Here is a 13,557-nt window from a genome sequence, read left to right on the forward strand (position 1 = left end):
AAATGAGAAACATGAATTCAAGAAAATAGGTTGAGCCTCAGTAAAAACAGTGGGGGATTGTGGGATTTTAGCCTGGGGTTACTCAATTTTTACCCATCCCAGGCAACCATCCAGAAGTCCTACCTGGGAGTGCAAGGCATAGCATGAAGATCAGCAGACTCCCTGCTAGAAAGGCTGCATGCCCAATATTGTGTGCACACTTAGGAGAAATTGGAGGGGCACTGATGAATTTTAGGCCTTAAGAATGGAGAAAATAAAACCTGAGACAGAATTATAAATGCTAAACTTTAATACATTTTTCAAACTACACAGATCTTTTGGTAAAATGTGAACGCCCTACTGGTTTAAGGTGTTTGCATACGACCCCTACACCAGCACTGGGTGATGACTAAGCTATGCTGACCCAAGAACTACTCCAAAGAAGCCAATCTTAAAAATGAAAATGAAGAAAAAATTAATAACAAAACAAATACAAAAACAAGTTACTGAGCTGAGGCATTAGTCACTACAGAGGCCACAAATTAGTCCAAGCAAGTCGCTAAACGGCAAACTAATAAGCCAACGAACAAAAAAAATAGAAACAGATATCAACCCTGGCGGGAGGGATAAGAATCTAGAATTGCTGCAATACATTATTGAAAAAGTCCAGTTTTCAACAACAACAACAAAGAAAAAAACTATGAGATATGTAAATAAATAAGAATTTTAGTCCCATTAAGATGTATATTGAAATTCCTGGAGCAACCACTAAGAAATTACCTTGAAAGACATAGCAAATATTTCATCAAAAGAATTTAAATGACACACTAGATAATTACCAATTTAATACCAAGAAAGGCAGTAAAGGGGGAAACCAGACAGAGAGTGAGAGAGAGAGAGAGAGAAGGTGTGAAACATACAGGAAATAAATATAGCAAAATAGCAGAAATAAAAATCCAGACATGTTAACAATGTCATTAAGCACTCATGGATTAAAAACTCCAATCAAAAGGGAGAAATTGTCAGACTGGATAAAAACAAAAACAAAAAGAAACAAATATACACTGCCTTAAAGAGATACTTTTTAGATTGAAAGACACAAATCAAAAGTAAAAGGAAAGAGATTCACCATGCAAATAGTAATCATGAGAAAGCTGGAGTGACGATATTAATATATGGCAAAAGACACACTAAGAAAAAAATTGTTTCTAGATACAAGATAAATATTTTATAATGATAGAAGATCAATTCACTTGGGAGATATAACAATTATAAAGCTATACACAGCTAACAAAAGATTTAAAACATTTACAAAGTGGATTTATTTAATTAAAGGGAGAAATAGAAAATTTAACAGAAATATTTGGAGAAGGCACCGCCCTAACCCCCAAAATAGCTAGATAAACTAAAACAAAAATCAGCAAAACCATTGATCGGTGAGACATAGATTATAAAAGACACTATCCATGAAGATGACTAAACTGACATTTATAGACTACTCCATCCAATAGCAGCAGAAAAAATATGTGGAGCATTCATTTGGAAAGACTACATGCTAGGCCATAAGAATTCTCAGTAAACTTAGAGTAATTTAATTCCTACAAAGTATGTTCTCTGGTCACAATGGGATTAAATTAGAAATCAAAAAGAAAAAAAAAAAACTTGAGAAATTCAGAAATATTACAGTATTAACCAGGACCATTGTAAATAATTAATGAGTCAAAAAATAAATCACAATGGAAATCAGAAAACATTTTGAGTTAAAATGATAATAATAAATTAAAATTTATGGCATGTCTCTAAAGCATTACATAGAGGAAAAATTATAACCGAAATGCCTGTGTTAGAAAAAAGACACATCTCAAAACTATAACCTATGAGTTCATCTTAAAAAGCTAGAAAATAAAGAGCAAATGAAACCCAAAGCAAGCAGAGGAGGGAAATAATAAGATTAGAAAAGAAATAAATAATACCAAATACTGAAAAATAATACAAAGAGTGAATCCAAAAATTTTCATTGAAAAAAATTAGCAAAATTGTTAAATAATTGTAGCTGGCAAGAAAAGAGAGTAGACACAAATTATCAAAACTAGGAATAAAAGGGAAGCTATCGCTATTGATTTTATAGAAATTAAAATGATTATAAGGGAATATTATGAATAACATATTGTCAACAAATTGGACAATGTGGATAAAATAGAAAAATTTCTAAAAAGATACAAATTACTAAACTGAACCAAGAAAAAAATCGAATATCTGAATAGGTGTATAACAAAAGAAATTGAATTAGTAATGAAAATCTCACAAAGATCAGCCTCCCATGGCTATATTTGTGAATTTTATTAATTATATAAAGAGCAAATAATAGCAATGCTTTATGAACTCTTCCAGAAAAGAAGAGAGAGAGAAAAAAAAATTCTTCTAGAAATAGAAGAGGAGGAAATACTCCTTCTGTGAGTCAAGAATTATTCTAATCCTACCACTAGGGGGAAAAAAAAAAGACATCAATAAGAAAGAAAAGAAAATACTAGCCCATAGATCTCAATATGGATGCAAAAACCATCAACAAAATATTAATAAGTAAATCCAGCAACACAGAAAGAGGATTATACACAATGCCGAAGTGAGATTTATGTCAGGAATGAAAAATTGGTGTAATTTTCTAAAATCAATTAATATAATGTATCATATTAATAAAGTATCAAAATCGCACGATTATATCGATAAATAAACATTAACTGCTTCCTCCTTAAGATAAGTAAAAATCAGGAAAAAGGCCAGGATGCCTGCTCTCACCACTTCTACTTAATATTACATTGAGATATAGGCTCTGTAGTAAGGCAAAAATGAAGTAACAGAAAAAAAGAATAAGGAAATGAAAGGTATCTAGATAGGAAAGAAAGAAGTAAGATTGCTTTTATTTGCAGATGACCTGACCTTGTTGATAGAAAATACAAATAAGTCATGAAATATTACTAAAACTTTAAATAACATCAAGATCAAGATTACAAGATTTACCACCAATATTAATATTACATTTTTATACTCTAGCAATGGGATTGTAAATAAAATTAGGAAAACTTCCATTCACAATTGCATGAAAATAAATGCTTATTAGTAATATTAACAAAAGTAGTACAAGCTCGTGCACTGAAATTTACAAAACACCACTGCAGGAAAGATCTAAATAAATGGAGAGACATTCCATGTTCATAAATTGGAAGACTAAGTGTTATTAAGATGGCAATTTGTCGTGAATTACTCTATAGATTTAATGAAATGACTCTCAAAACCACAGCAGGCTTTTTTGTTTGCAGAAATTAAAAAGATTCTAAAATTTATAGGGAAATGCAAAGGACCTAGAGTCGTCAAAACTACTTGACAGAGAAGAATAAAGCTGGGACTTGCACTTTCCAATTTCGAAGCTTGATATAAATCTACAGTAATCAAGACAGCACAGCACTGGCATAAGGATAAGCTTATAGATAAATTGAACAGAAGAGAGAGCTCAAAATTAAACTTTTTACATTTATGATCAAAAAGAGCAATGCCACAGCTAGATTTATGGTTCTAAAGTTTTTGCTCAGTAACAATCACCTGGAAAGTATATTTAAAAAACATAGTTACCTAGAACCAGAACAAAAAAAAGGTGGATAAAATTTGAGAGTCTTGTGTTATGAGATTTATTTCAAAATTACATTAAAGTAATGCTAATTATGGGGCAGGGTCAAAGATAAACACAGCAGGACATTAATTTTAAAGCAGCAAGAACAGATTTTATTCAGTATCTACTGACCATAGGTCAAAGTGCTGAGCCCCATTCTGATTTGTTCAGAGAGTCTAGTCGAGGACTATTGGAAACTTGAACAATCAGGGAAGTGAACATTTACAAAGAGCTAGAAAGAGGTGAGAGTGATCATGAGAAACCCATCTGGGTTTGCTATCTGAAATTTTCAAAAGTAAGCTCCTACCTTCACACAGAGACTGGGAAACAGGATCCCTATCTTCAGGTGTTGGCCATAAGACAGTAAATTTCTTCTGGCACAAACTTTGAGTTTTCTTAAGCAGGTACTTTAAGAGGGACTAGAGTCATCTTGGGGGTGCTATTAGACTCCTCCCTATCTCTGTCTCTCTCTGTCAGTTTTTCATGTATTTAGCCAAGGCCACCAAAATCTAATGAGATGAGGATGTATAAATCAGGAGTGTGTTAAGACTAGAAAAGTTTTTTATTGTATCTTGGTTGTCTAATGGAACCTATAGCTATCAAAGATACTTGTATGTGACATGTATCATGGCCAAGAAGGGCTTATAAAACAATATATACATTTAACACATTAATTTATGAAACTATTTACAAATGTGGCAGATTCCTAAATATAATTCAGCATTGGCAAAACCATTTCCTTTGTCGTGGAGATAAAAAATTAAATAAAATAAAAGAATTGCTATGTGCATTTCTCCGACAATGCTCTCTGCATTTGAGGATTATGGCAAAAGAGTTTTGCAAACTGATCAGTAAGCTTTCTTTTTTACCTTATTTATTTGAGATCATTAACATTATCCACACATGTTCTCAGTAGTCCCTACTTATGAATAATAGATGCAAATCTTTATTTTTGTCTTGTGCTACTCTATATCTCTAGCAATTAAAAAAAAATGAGAAAACTAATTTTTGAAAAGTGATCTCCTTTGTATATTTAAAATATTTATAATCAGAAATATAAATGTAACTCCATAGATATACATATCAATTGAATAATTTTCAAGTAAATTAACTAGGAATAATTTCCTAAAATAATCTTCCTAAAATTTTATACAACTAACCAAGAAAATTTTACTTAAGCTGTATATTTCTCTATTGAATTTTTATTTCAAAATAGGTGACTGAATTGTGTAGAAATGTTAATTATTTTTGAAGGCCAATATTTTTCAAGAATAGTATAAGATCATAAACTGCACTTAACAAGGGTCTCAGATCTGAAGCCTTCAGGAAAATCCCAATGTCTTAGCCATTAGTCATAAACTAAAAGAAAAGTCAAGGAAACAAAAATGATTCTCTCTCTCTTGCTTTTATCATCTTTGATATATAATTTTAGCCAGAGGATTCCCAACCATACCGTTGATATTGATTTGAGCAAGTGATAGGGTAACAACTGCATTTAACCAAAAAAACAACTTTGCATTGTGTAGTAAAAAAAATGAGTGGACCAGGTGATATATATTTTCAGCTTTGGGACAAATCCATTGATTATTTTATATTTTATTGCCATTGTATTGAGAGTGGAAGATTTCTTCCACATGTATTCTCTTTGGTTATATTAAAAAGGCACTGGAATTTTTAAGGAGTCATAATTATTCAAGAATGTAGAGTGGTTTGTTGGAGCATGGTGCCTCCCCTGGTATTTTGCATGTCAAACACTTTGTAATTGTATACTAAATGCCTGTGGTAGTCCAACATCTTGCTAGGTATTATTGGAAAATACTAGCAAAGAGTAAAATTTAATCCCAGTGTGTGTAGTATGTGTGCGTGTGTGTGTGTGCACACGAATGCAGATATGTACGCAGGTATATGTACATTTTCCTCTTTAGCTAGGAATTGAGAAAAAATTCCATGCTGAATTTTCTGCTGTTGTCTGTAATTAAAACAGCAGTTCACAGAGTGTATCTGAACATTTTTTGAAGCAAAGTTAGAGAAGATTCTTCATGTTCTTTAATTCATCGAGCCTGAGAGATGTGTGTGCACACACGTGCAGATATGTACGCAGGTATATGTACATTTTCCTCTTTAGCTAGGAATTGAGAAAAAATTCCATGCTGAATTTTCTGCTGTTGTCTGTAATTAAAACAGCAGTTCACAGAGTGTATCTGAACATTTTTTGAAGCAAAGTTAGAGAAGATTCTTCATGTTCTTTAATTCATCGAGCCTGAGAGAGTGATAAATTTCCACTCCCTCACTACCCTGTTATGAAGGAAAGGCTTTAGAGATGTTAGCCTGTGTCGCAGTCTTAAGACTGTGCTTTGGGACAAACCATGAGAATCGCAGTCAATAGACAAGGATAAAGATAGTCCTTAAGACCCAAAGCATAGACCAACTAACAATTGCCAAATAGACTTTTAGCTCCCAAGCCAGCCTGTATTGGCTGTCAGGATCATCTTGCAAGTGAAGGATTAGTTCAGTTCAGAACTAGGAGACAAGTATATTTACATGTAAATGTACATCCTAGTTTTGATAGTGAAAATTCCTTCCTCTAAATTCCTTCCAATAATTCCAGGATTATCTGACTAAATCTTTAGGCTAACATGCTTCTCTGCCTTCACATGCACTCCCTTGCTTATCTCCTACTTTCGTTCATTCCAGCCAAACTCAGATAAAACTCTGCCCTCTTATCTTAGTCATCTTAAGCTTTTACGATAAATTACCATAGACTGGGGATTTAATCAGCAAACATTTATTTTCTCACATTTCTGGAGGCAGGAAGTTCAAGTTCAGGGTGCTGGCACGTTGAGTTCTTGTGGAGGCCCTCTTCCTGGCTTACAGAGAGCTGTCTTCTCATTGTATCCTCTCATGGTGGAGAAGGAGGGGGCTATCGCTCTATTTCTATTCTTCTAAGGTCACTAATTCCATCAAGGGACCCCACTCTCATGACCTAATTACCTCCCAAAGGCTGTAAATCTCCTAATACAATCTCACTGGGAGGTTAGGGATTCAACAGATGGAACTCCAAGCGGCACAAACATGAGGTCTTTAATGCCCCTGAACATGTCACTACTACTCGGATCAACCAGAGAGACCCATCACTGCTTGTGCTACCCAACGTTTGCAATAGTCTTTGCATGTGTACACATGTGTGTGTGCTTGCATACATGCATACATGTATGTACATGTGCATATTTTGAAGACCTGTCTTTTATCAGAGGGAACCCTGATGAATCACTGGCTCTCTTGCTGCAAAACTTAGGTGTTTTTTTTTTTTTTTTTAAATTTAATGAATTATTGTACCTATATTACCTTAGGATTCATAAAGGCTGAGTTAGAAGACAATGGGATGTGTAGTCATTACTGCCTGTCTCACGTTGCTCAGCTCACTCTCTTTTAGCTAAAGAAATATGCCTTAATCTCTTATGAAAATTAACTTCTATTAATTTAGTTTACATTTTATTTTATATACCAATAAGATTCAACAGAAATGAAGTTTTAGTTGTTACAAATGATGAAAACATAATCCTGGTTACCTAAATTGATAATATAAGAATATACAATCTATAAACCTATAATTTATAAAAATAGATATAAAACTAATGGCTTAATTTTGAGAATTTATTCTATTTCAAGCATCTTTTTAAGTTTTTTATATATTTTCATTTTAAATCCTTATAATAAATATGTGGGATATTATTATCGTACCCACTTTATTATTTTAAAGAAATTGTGGTATCATGAAGATAAGCAACTTGATTAAATTTACATGGCTAGTAAGGGAAGGTCCCAGAATACCAACCTGGAAAATATGAATTCAGAAAACAAACTCTTAATCAATATAATACCAGCTTAAGGATGGTCTAAATGATTGGTTTATCAATCTTAGAGGTTCATTAAATAATAATCTGGCAAGCACAAGGATTTATTCAAGATAAATAAATTTTTTAATAACATAAACTCTATAACTTAAAAAAATAATTACATAGTTAATATAAATAAAATGTTTATACAAACATATATAATTTTAATATATATTAAAAGTAGATTTTATAAAATTCATAAGTTTTTTCAATAATATATTTAAAATGAGATTAAAGTTATTTTTTAGTAAAATAAAATATATCATCTATTTCTGCAGTCTCTATTCATTCACAGAGAAACACAGGATATCCTTTTACAAATAAGAATTAGAAAAGAACAGGATCCTATCACTATTACTGTTGGGAAAAGTCATTTTAGCTGTCATAACTATTTTAAAAACATTTCAAATATTAAATTTCCTTCTCTTTATAGTAAAAAATACAAATATTCCAAACTTGCTAACCAAGCTGATTGCAAAACTAGCCTGCAAACCACAACATTTTCCAGAAAGCTGCACAGCTAACCAAATTCTCTCCTCTTAATTTAACCAAGAAATAGTTTGTACTTGTAACACTCCACTGACACATGTGATACCCTCCAGTTGTTTCTCCAATTATATAAAAAGGTATGCTCCGTAGACCCCAGACAGAGTGCTGCTCTGAGGTTTAATGTAATATACAGACTCTCTCCTGTGGTGTCAAAGTAATGGAGCCTTTGCTTACAAACTACTTTCCAGTGTGAACTGGTCATTTCCTGTTCTACTGAAATGTGATATAATTTTATTTCTGTTCCAGGTTTGACTATTTTCACCACAGCTTTCAAAAGGAAAAAATATATTTTTAAAAAAATTAATATAATTTAACAAAAAATAAATCAATGAAAACTATACATAGAAAAATATATAAAAGTAATCAAATCCCTGTGTATCATATAAAAATTTTGAAAATTAGCTGTCATGATATTGATAAAAATAAAATATTAAGGCACAGAGAATTAGGATGGCTATATTTGAATAGATAAATTTATCCTCAAATTAATTATTTTATGTAATATTTTTATAAGGATTTAGAAACTTTCACTATTTTCTTACATAGTATAGCAGTGAAATTTGTTCCATTAATGTTTTTATTTAATGTATCTATGAAATTTTACTGAGCCTCTTTCTTTTATATGTGTCGGAATGTGGGGTAAGAGAAAGGAATGTTTCTGGCGATTTCTCAGTTTCTCTTAGAGCTATGATATATTTAGATTTGGTTAATATTTGTGTTAAAAATAAAGACTTGTATTTTATTAGGAAATCAACTATTTCACTCAGTATTCCCAATGTATTTGCGACTTGAATAAAGTACTCTGGTAATTCCACTATAAAACCCTGCATTAATATTTACTTTTATTCTTGTTAATAATTTTTGTGGTTTCTACATTTCATAGGTTTCCTAGTTCTTCATTTCTTTTACTGCTTTCTCTTAAGTCAGATAAGTAATTCTTATCTTTGCTTCTTAGTTCTATATTGCTTGATTTCCCACTTTACCAATTTCAGTTTTTGTTCTAATTAATCTCTTCTGTAAATTATTTTTGTGATTTTTTTCTCTCCTTGAATTAAATATAATACATTATTTATTTTTATTCTTTCTTAGTAATGTATCCATTTAAGGTTGTGACTTTTTTCTGAGCAGAATTTGGTTTATTACATAAAGCATTATCATTACTCTTTAGATCTGCATTCTGCACTGTTAGGTGCAAGCCATGTGTACTTATTGAAAGTTAATTAACTTGATTAAAATTAAATAAAATTGAAAATTTAGGTTTTTGATCAGATTGCCACAATGGATATGCACATATCTACCACTCTTTTTTATTTTGTTTTAAGACTATGAATTCATACTATATTAACTGTTTTATAAATTGATTTTTTTCCCTTCAGTATACTAACTGTTTTATAAATTGATTTTTTTTCCATTCAATGTCAAGGAAATTTAGTGAATGGCTGTGTGTCTGGCTTCAGAGTCAGAATACTGAGTTCAAATCCTCACCCCTTTATTTAATTGGCTATTCGATCTAGAGAAAGTTGCTTAACAATGCAATATCTGTAAATGGAGATTAGCTAGTAACTTTCTTATCCAGCTGTTGTGAGGATTAATTGTGAAAATACACATGCGGAACTTTGCATATTGCCAGTTACATAATAATTGACCAATTAAGGTCAACTTTGTAATTATTAATCATGTAGGTTTTCCTTAATTTGTAACAAGTACAGAGTGTTTTATGTACTCATTAGACATTTGATTATTTAATTACAAATGTTCATTCTTGAACATGATGTCACTATTTTTCCTAGACAGTTGTAGATTTCCTTCATCTTCTCATTCCTGTCTTTCTCTTCTGTCATTGTAGTAGTTCCAACTCAGTTTGAGAATGTAGAAGTGTCTCTAGTCAAAAGTGTTGAACTTGCAATGTGATATTTTCTATAAATATTTTTCAGTATTCATTCAGTCTTGAGACTTGTAAAACACTTGACATATTACTTTAAAAGTAGATTTTTGCCTTTTTGCATCATCACTAAGCGCTTTATCTATTATTTATAGTTTTAAATGATAGCATATGTTACTTTATTCATGTTAAACTATCAGAATGGCTGTTTTTACTCTGCTGACTCTATAATTAGCTCAGGTCCCAAGAATTAGTAAAATTAGTAAATTTGATTATTTTTTCCATCATGTTTTCAAAGACTAACCTGGTTTGCTTTTTATCCATAGTGGTGTTATTGTCGTGTACATGTAAAAATGTCTATTTCTGCTCAATTGAATAAATTAACAACAGTATAAATGACATATTCCCCTTTGTCAGAGAGAGTTTTGGCACAAAAATCAGTTCCTATGCAAATGATTATTGGTAACATCTTTATGTGCATCTACCAAATAACATGAGTGTGGTTATTTGAAAAATGTGTGAACATGGCAATTTATAAGTATATATTTAAATTACTACTAATGTTCTATTGACTTATAACTGAGATCCCAAATTGTGGCTTTACTCAAGAGTAAGTAGCACAATATCTGAATAAAATGTCTCATGAAGTGACCTTGTAAAATAGAGGACTCCAAAATACAAACCTAGATTCTACAATTTATTAAAGTGGAATAATTTAAAACAGTCTGTCTCTTGTTAGTCTTTAAATATGCAAATAAGAAAGACTATTCCATTCATTTGTTTTTATTTATGCCATTTCCAGATGGGAACATAACTATTCATCATGAATTCATTTCCACTTCCAGCCTCTTGACTTTGCATATTAGCTTTTAAAAAAAATTGATGCCTAAATTTTACAAATTGAATTTTAACTATTATAATTAACCCAAGCCCAAGATGGTATAAATTTAAAATCTCCAACAATGAAATATTGTTGTCAAGTTATTGCTTTGTGCAGTTTAGCCTTAGGTTTTTAATGATATTTATATCAAGACATTTGTAATGAGTTTAAATGGTAATACTTCATAGATGGAGAAATAATTATATTTCATATATTCTCACATTTCACCTTGAACTATAAAAGACGTAGTGACCTTTTACATTGTTGAAATGAAGTTGCTCTTTTTTTGTTTAAAGAAACATTTTTATTTATTTTTTATCAAGAAAGAAGTATGCAAATTTCACAATTAGAGGAATTTTTCAGATGGGATTCTAATTCTGTTAGAAATGACATCTTGATTTTTATAAACTACTAATATAAATGAGCTTCTTGAATGATTAGAATGATTAGAAGAGACATTAGAAGATTAGAGAATATTATGCTACTTATATGCATTTCTTTAATCAGATCCTAATCCAAAGTCATTGAATTGTTCTTACTAATTACAGTTCTTTATGACTAATAAAAGAAGTACACATCTGTTAAATTTTTTATTCGTTTAATCCAAAATTATTAAGTGTTTTCTAAATGTCGAATGCTATTTCTTATCTGTATTTTAAAAATACAGAATTTGAAGATTTATCTTGAACACACACATACATCTTGTTGCTAGCCTTGTTCGCAGCCTTATTTACAACCAAACTTTTTGAAAATTGTCTTTATTTGCTATCTTTACCTCTCATATATACTCTTCCACCAGTTTCATCATAGAAACTACAGAGAAATTATTCAAAAAAAGAAGTACCCAAAGTCACTATGAGGTTATAGGTCAAGTAAGATAAAGACTAAGTAATGTCAATTTCAATATTGCTTATGTCAGATAGCTTTGGTAGACTGGGAAGGGGTTGTTTGTGGTAATTCAGTGAATAACAATGTTAAGTACTATCCAACAACTCTATTTCCCTAATAACCTATAACCATTTTCTGCTCTTTTTTATTTAGCATTGGGCACTTTTGAGATCAAAAGTCAGTAATCAACCAAGTAACCAATTTGAGTCATTCCCAGTTGTTTGAACTGGTACATGTATCCTTCTACGGTAAATGCATTGTTATTGATACATTCAGCCTGATCAGAGGTAATTCTTTATTCTTGGTCTGGTATCCTCAAGGATATTCCAAGGTATTTTCTCTATATATTTGCCAATATAAATTAGAAAAATTTTGCAGTTGCTGAGTTGTTAAGCTTTCTCCTCTGAAATTAGACTTTGAGATTCTACTCTCAATCTTGAGTGGGGATATAACTCTCTCTATAGGTCTGGAGGCAACTGGGAAGTAATTTGAGGATTTCTGGCTTCCCAATGCAAGGTGAACCTTCAGGCAAGGCCAGTTAAGCAAGGCAGACTGAGTCTCATCAGCTTAAGACAGACAGGCTACTTCTGGCCAGCATCATTTAGCTGGGTTTTTCAGATTGAATCATCCAAATACATTCTCAAATATATGTGACTCTCATTCTTATAGCTCTTTTTTTTTTTTTTTCTGATTAATATCTGAAGCTTTACCTAAGAGGCCAGATGAGACCGTGATTTCAAATTAGCAAATAGCAAATGGAACTTTAAATTTGATTTTGGCTATGTCAGCCAAAAATGAGCTAGGCTTCTTTAATACAGGAAATATCACTAGAGATAACTACCTGCCAATTTGCTACCTTAATTTTTGGTCATATAAGTAATCACATGCGCGTGCTCTTTATCTTGCTATAGCTATATCCCATAAATTTATGTATTTTCATTTTGCTTTAGTTTTAAATAATTTCCATTTTCCTAAGTGTGTTTTTTATCTTTTATTATCTTTGTACTTATAACTTTTCTTCATACTTAGGATTAGAGTGAATTTCTAGTGAGCACACTAAATTATCTTTGTCTTTCATATGGTACATTTCACTCACATTTAATGCAGTTAATGATATTTTTAATTTCAAAGTGTGATCTTATGTTGTGGGTCACACCTATTCCCTCTTGTATTTCTTTCTAACTTGACCTTGTTCATCATGCTGTCTTTCTCCCTACAGTAGCTTAGGATGAAAGCATAGGAGTGAAAGTACGTAGATGATGTTTAACATTGATCAAATGAATCCATGTTTATTAGAGATGAGCATCATAGAGAAGGGGATTCCTACATGAATCAGCCAAAATCTCTACCATGGAGGAGCTTGAAATCGGTGAAGGGAAATAGACATACATAGAGATGTTACCATAAAGTAAAAAAATACTGAGATCAGTTTGTTGAAGGCGAGACTGATTCAGATAACAAAGTCCTTTTGAGTGACCTGAAAGTTGAGCAAGTTTATTTAAAACAGATGGCAATGCATTAAACATAGAGTTGTTGAGTATAAGCAGAATATGATATCTGCCTTCAAGAAATGTAGGATGTGGTTGTGTCCAAATATTTCTTTTTCTCTCCTTAATTGAAATAAGAATTAACACTGATACAGATATTTACAGTGCTTTGGGAGAGTGAGAATGGTTTAATGGTTGAAAAGTGACAGGTACACTGGAGGAGTAAGTTCCAGAGACCTACCATAAACATAGTGCCTCTAGTTAATAAGAATGTATTGTGTAATTAAAATTTGTTGAGAGTGGATCTCATGTTGCACGTTCTTATCTCAAGA

Source organism: Pteropus alecto, unplaced genomic scaffold (genome assembly GCF_000325575.1).
Source record: "Pteropus alecto unplaced genomic scaffold, ASM32557v1 scaffold8, whole genome shotgun sequence".
Taxonomy (NCBI): Eukaryota; Metazoa; Chordata; class Mammalia; order Chiroptera; family Pteropodidae; genus Pteropus; species Pteropus alecto.